The sequence below is a fragment of the Coptis chinensis genome, chromosome 9, assembly GCF_015680905.1.
Source record: "Coptis chinensis isolate HL-2020 chromosome 9, ASM1568090v1, whole genome shotgun sequence".
In the NCBI taxonomy this organism is placed as follows: domain Eukaryota; kingdom Viridiplantae; phylum Streptophyta; class Magnoliopsida; order Ranunculales; family Ranunculaceae; genus Coptis; species Coptis chinensis.
Genome location: NC_141464.1, coordinates 69,811,220 through 69,817,219, shown reverse-complemented (window position 1 = coordinate 69,817,219; position 6,000 = coordinate 69,811,220).

The window sequence follows — 6,000 nt, the reverse complement described above, 5'->3', positions numbered from 1 at the left end:
TGTTTGATCTCAATTAGCAAAAAAAAAAAAAAAAAAAAAAAAAATACCAGTTCTGCAAATGAATTGTATACTGCAAATTCCAATACTTTTCCTAAATGACTTCAGCAGGGCAGTGCAAACCTGACCCTTTAGTGTGGCCATAAAATTGATTTAAGGTTGAGGCAGCACAATCTTGGATGTGGTCTAAAGGGTTTGGACTGGAGGGCTAGACTGCTGGTGCTTTCTTGCTCGTAGCCCTTTGGTGCTCCAGTGGAATTGGCGGATAGCCAGGTCTGTTAATTTGGACGATTGAGCAAAGATGTCACTTGGAGACCGTTGAACTGATGTTTTGAACACTATTTTTACCATTTGAGAATGCAATAAACAAATTTGTTTGCTATATAGAATTATAGAAACCATTTTGTGCCATATAAACACTAATCGTCACAACCTTCTATTTGCAACTCATAGAACAATATGTGGCATTATGGATCATATAGTCATATGGTGTTTTAGGAATGACGGAACAGGTTGGAACATTTTCAGCCAAGATTCGGTAGAATTGTTTTGATATATTGTTTTAGTATGTTATTTGGATTAGAAGAGCTATTGGTTCCAAACCTTGACCATCAACATCTGACATCAGAGCATATGTTTAGAGCCTAGCAACACCCCTTGTTTCTGATGTACGTTGTAAAGGAGCGTTTTGGTTTCCTTTACATATAGGGGAGGAAGGAGAATGGAATTGGATTTGGGAAAGAGTTTAGACCGAGTTTGTTGCTGAGAGAACTGCCTACGTATCTTTTCGTGATTCTGGGGGACAAGAAGAATCAGGTCTCACGTAGTTCATATAGGTGCTATTTATAGGCATGAGAAGGTATAGATCCCTGAGACACGTGTACTGACATGTACATATGTAGGGTGGAGATTGAGTATGAGTGTTAGGTTGGTTTTAGTAGGAATTGTGTGATGATTAGGAGTGGGTGCAGTAGTTCATATATCACGGTGATTGGAAGTATTGTATGGCTACACGGATGATGATGATCCGATAAGGGATGTTGTCATCACTTTCGAAAGCCGCTTCGATTGAGGTCGTCTATCCGACTCGATGTATTCAGGTGCGAGCTGAAGTGTACCACCTACATGAAGCGAGCTGCTCACGAATCGATCTTGGAGGTCGATGTTATGAGTTCGCTACGATCTCTGCTTATGCTTAACGCGTGCTTAATTTCCTCAACGAGAATATTACTCCCTTACACAGCCCCCTCTCAGTAGATTGTGTTGTACATTGAAGCGATCTGATGAGAGAAAATGGTAGTACGTGTTGAGCATGAGTGGAAGAGTGGCTGGTGTGAACAGAATTGGCTATCGTACTGTGGAGGTTGATTCGTGTTGTATGACAACTTGATGCGAGGTGAAAGTTAGCACGTGACAGAATCATAGCAGTTGTTAAGGAAACGTGTTGCCGCATTTTCTGGAATCTTGAAAAGACAGGTCCTTGAGACACGTGTGCGGGCTAGGGCGTAGGTTGTAATCATAATGCCTTGGGAACTGAATGAGCGGTTGTACAAAAATCAAATTTGGGAGAGCTGAAAAGCTATTTTCTGTTTTCTTCTTCAGCAAAACCGCAAGCTAGGGTTTCTCAGGTGAGTGCTTTCGCTACCGCTGATTTTCCATTCTCGGTTTTCTTTCTACTTGTGAAAGTGTTGTGTGTCAAATAAGTAGGTCGGTGTCAGGTTTGGTTGCTTAGGTTTGGGTATTTGATAAGAAGAAAACGCAAAAATGTCTGACTCTAACGATACGCGGTCGGAAGAGGCTCAGGAAGTTTCTTTAAGTTGCGGTGAATATGAAGAGGATAATGAAAAGTCGGTGAGTCTTGAAAGTCGTTCTGAGTGTGGTGAGGTTGGGGTTAGGGAAGATGAGGATAATATATGATCTGGCTCTGTGGGTGCTGTGGTTAGCATGTCAGGTCGTGATGAAGGGTCGTCCTCAAGTGGGTTGCCCCCTAGGTCAGTGGATTGTCTTGCAGCGAGTGCGTTCCCCGAACTGAGGGCAGCTTATGGGATAAATATACCCGACCAGGAGATATACGAACTAGGGCAGAGTGAAAATGTGTGGAGTGAGGAATACAACCTGCCGAATGGTGGGGTAATCATTTGTGAGGGTCAGCTGAGAGCGTATATGCAAATACCGTTCTCGAAGCTGGTTTGTGACTTATTAGCTCATTATTGGAAATCCCCTTGTCAGTTTGTTGGTAACATTTGGCGGTTGTTCAAGGTGTTCGATCTTTTGAATGTGAGTGGTGAATACCACATATAGGGGTATCTGACATTACTGAGCACTTCGTTGTAAAACGATCTTGTAATTTCAATTTTAGCTTGCAAACTATGGCGAAACGTTCTAGTGTGATGGACGGTGTAAGCAACGAGGCTTGGAAAAAGAGGCCGTTGTTGCTAGTTGGCAACTACTGTGCTAGCGGATGTAGGTTGCAAACTAGGATTTATAATATCTCCAGTGGGTGGGAGTGCCTTGTGCATGTCGTTTTAATGGGTGAATTATTGTTATGTTAGCTGACCTGTGTTTTTGTTCTGCTTGCAGAGTTCGCTACAAAGACACGAACTAATCGGCAGGAGATAGAGAGGTTCGCACGGTTGACTCGAGCCCAGAAGCAAGCGAAGCTTCCTGCAGTAGCTCATTTCTTTGTATAAAAAAGAGGTCTAACAATTAGGGAGAAAAGAAGAGTTCAGAAGAAAAGGGCTCGAGGTTAAGCTAGTGAAGGAGTGATGGAGAAAAGAACAAGCGATCTGGTAACCAGGGAAGATAGGAACCGAGGTTGCGGAGGTTCTAGACGACCCTCTGGAGGTGCTGGTGCCTCGGGGTTGGTGGGTCGAGCTGGCGACCTGAAGGGGGATCGATTGATGCGCCTGTGGAACTAGAGAGGGTGGTCTTCAACCCTCGTGCGCGGAGCAGCTCGCTGAAGAGAACAGCCGACGCGCCTGGGACGTAGGGAGTGAATTCTTCTATGTGGGGAAGACGATAAAGAAGCGTGCTGTGAAACGTTCTAAATGCGGCTTCCACTCAGCCCCCATAGCGACCAGCTTTCTAAAAGGGATCGTGCTAGATGGTGACAAGGCGGAGGTTGAAGACGAAGATATGGGGATGCTGTTGGGGACTATGGATATGGCTTGTTGTTTGGTGAGCTTTCCATCTATTATGTTTTCCTTTTATTTACTGAGCGACTCTAATTTTGGTACTGTACTTGTAGTTTCTTGCGGGGTATGACAAGCTGAAGAACGTTATGCAATGTGCTAGTACTGATGTCAACATGCAAGGCGAGCTGGGATGTATGCGAGCTGTGTGGGGGGTTGATAAGAAAAAACTGGAAGTAATGACCAAAAAGTACCGGGATGCTGCTGATGAGAATTCTGTGCTAGTTAATGCGATGAAAGATCTGCAGGGGAAGTTGGCTGAAGTTACAAAGTATGCCAAGCAGTGTCAGGAGGTTGCGTGCAAAGCATAAAATGCGTACGACGTGGCCTGTATCCAATATGCCGAACTGGATGAGAAGTATTTCCAGTTGAAAAAGGCGTGTGATGGTGGGGATTAGGCACGGGTATCTTGGCGGCGTGGTCTTTGAGTCGCAAGGCACACTCCTTCGACCCGATCTTTGCCGAAGGATAAACATGTTGTTGCTGCTCCTTGATGGTGATTTCTGATCTTGTCTTTGTTAGTGTTGAAAATTTTGTGAATATGTTGTCTATTCTCCTCTCTGTATGAGAGTTAAACAATATAGCTGAGTTCTCAGGCTTGCCTGATCAGTTCGCCTTTGCCATGAACTGGTTTCCACGAAAGTGGCAGTTCGACATTTTGCTACAATTTTACGAAATACTGATATGGATTTTCTAGGTAAACCCAGCAGATCGGTGGATTCGTGAATTGGTTTTCTGGCGTTGGTCGGGCAGTTCCATTGATGAATGTGTATGGAATGCATGTTTTTGCTTATGTTCGATTGTTTGTAGCTAAAGTTTTTATATGCAAGTTGCCCACGCGTAAGGATCGTAGAGGCTGTGAACCCAGGTAGCTTAGGTGAGCGTGCTAGCTTAGTATGGCATCAGGCTTGCTGAGAGTGTTCTCGTTGAATTGATCCCACAGTTAAAGGTATTCAACTAAGGAGAATTTGAGAGGCTGTAAAACCTGTGATCTCAAAAGAGCGATAGGCTCGCTGAGAGCGTAATGTTTATGTAAGAGTAATTAGAATTGGAGAGACTTTGGAGCCTGTAAGCTCAAGAGAGCGTGCTGCTCACGGAGAGCGTGTTAGCTTATGAAAGCGTACTGCTCATTGAGAGCGTTATCACCGAGTTGAACCTAGAAGTATAGGTCCTCAACTAGTGAGAATTGGAGAGGCTCGGGAGCCTGTTAGCTCAAGAGAGCGTGTTAGCTTATGAAATCGTACTGCTCACTGAGAGCGTTCTCACCGAGTTGATCCTAGAAGTATAGGTCCTCAACTAGTAAGAATTGGAGAGGCTCGGGAGCCTGTTAGCTCAAGAGAGCGTGCTGCTCACGGAGAGCGTGTTAGCTTATAAAAGCGTACTACTCACTGAGAACGTTCTCACCGAGTTGATCCTAGAAGAAGTATAGGTCCTCAACTAGTAAGAATTGGAGAGGCTTGGGAGCCTGTTAGCTCAAGAGAGCGTGCTGCTCACGGATAGCGTGTTAGCTTATGAAAGCGTACTGCTCACTGAGAGCGTTCTCACCGAGTTGATCCTAGAAGTATAGGTCCTCAACTAGTAAGAATTGAAGAGGCTTGAGAGCCTGTTAGCTCAAGAGAGCGTGCTGCTCACGGAGAGCGTGTTAGCTTATGAAAGCGCATCGCTTCATCGAGAGCGTTCTCACCGAAGTTGATCCTAGAAGTATAGGTCCTCAACTAGAGAGAATTGGAGAGGCTCGAGCCCTGTTAGCTCAAGAGAGCGTCGTCGCTCACTCGGAGAGCGTGTTAGCTTATGAAAGCCGCATCGCTGCTCAGAGCGTTATCACCGAGTTGATCCTAAAAGTATAGGTCCTCAACTAGTGAGAATTGGAGAGGCTCGGGAGCCTGTTAGCTCAAGAGAGCGTGCTGCTCACGGAGAGCGTGTTAGCTTATGAAAGCGTACTGCTCACTGAGAGCGTTCTCACCGAGTTGATCTTAGAAGTATAGGTCCTCAACTAGTGAGAATTGGAGAGGCTCTGGGGCCTGTTAGCTCAAGAGAGCGTGCTACTCACGGAGAGTGTGTTAACTTCTAGAAGCGTACTGCTCACTGAGAGCGTTGAAAATCAAGACAGTGTTGGAAGTGCGCGTATATTGGTAATGCTCTTATTGCGAGTTTGGTACTTCATCGATGAGGTCAGGTATAATAGGTTGTAATACATAAGTAAATGAAACTTGAATTTACAGTAAATGAAAAACATGAAATATACAACAATGTGGTTTTATTGATAAAACTTCTTTAACAAGTAAGTGTTCCAAGGGCGTGGCAATAATTTCCCTTCTTGGGTCTTGTTCCAGTATGCTCCATTGCCGACAACTCGTTCCACTATGTATGGTCCTTCCCATGTTGGTGCTAGTTTGGAGTCATCTTGAGTCTTTTTCAGAACTAGATCACCAAGTTGAAAAGATCGAGGGTGTACTCGCTTGTTGTAGGACTTCTTCAGAGTTTGTTGATAAGATGTCACTCTGATGGCGGCTAGGTCGAGCCGTTCTTCTAGCAAATCGACCTCTCGTGCTAGGACGGAGTCATTGTGTCCAGACTCGATGAGTTCTGATCTAGTCGTAGTGACTTCAGTCAGCTCGTTGGGGATAACGGCTTCTGTGCCATAACATAGGGATAATGGTGACTCGCCTGTGCTGGAGCGAGTTGTGGTATGATGAGCCCACAATATGTTTTCTAATTGATTTGTCCATTGGCTTTTGTTCTTTTCAATATTTTTTTCAAATTTTCTAAGATTGCTTTGTTGATAGCCTTTGCTTGACCATTGCTTTGAGCG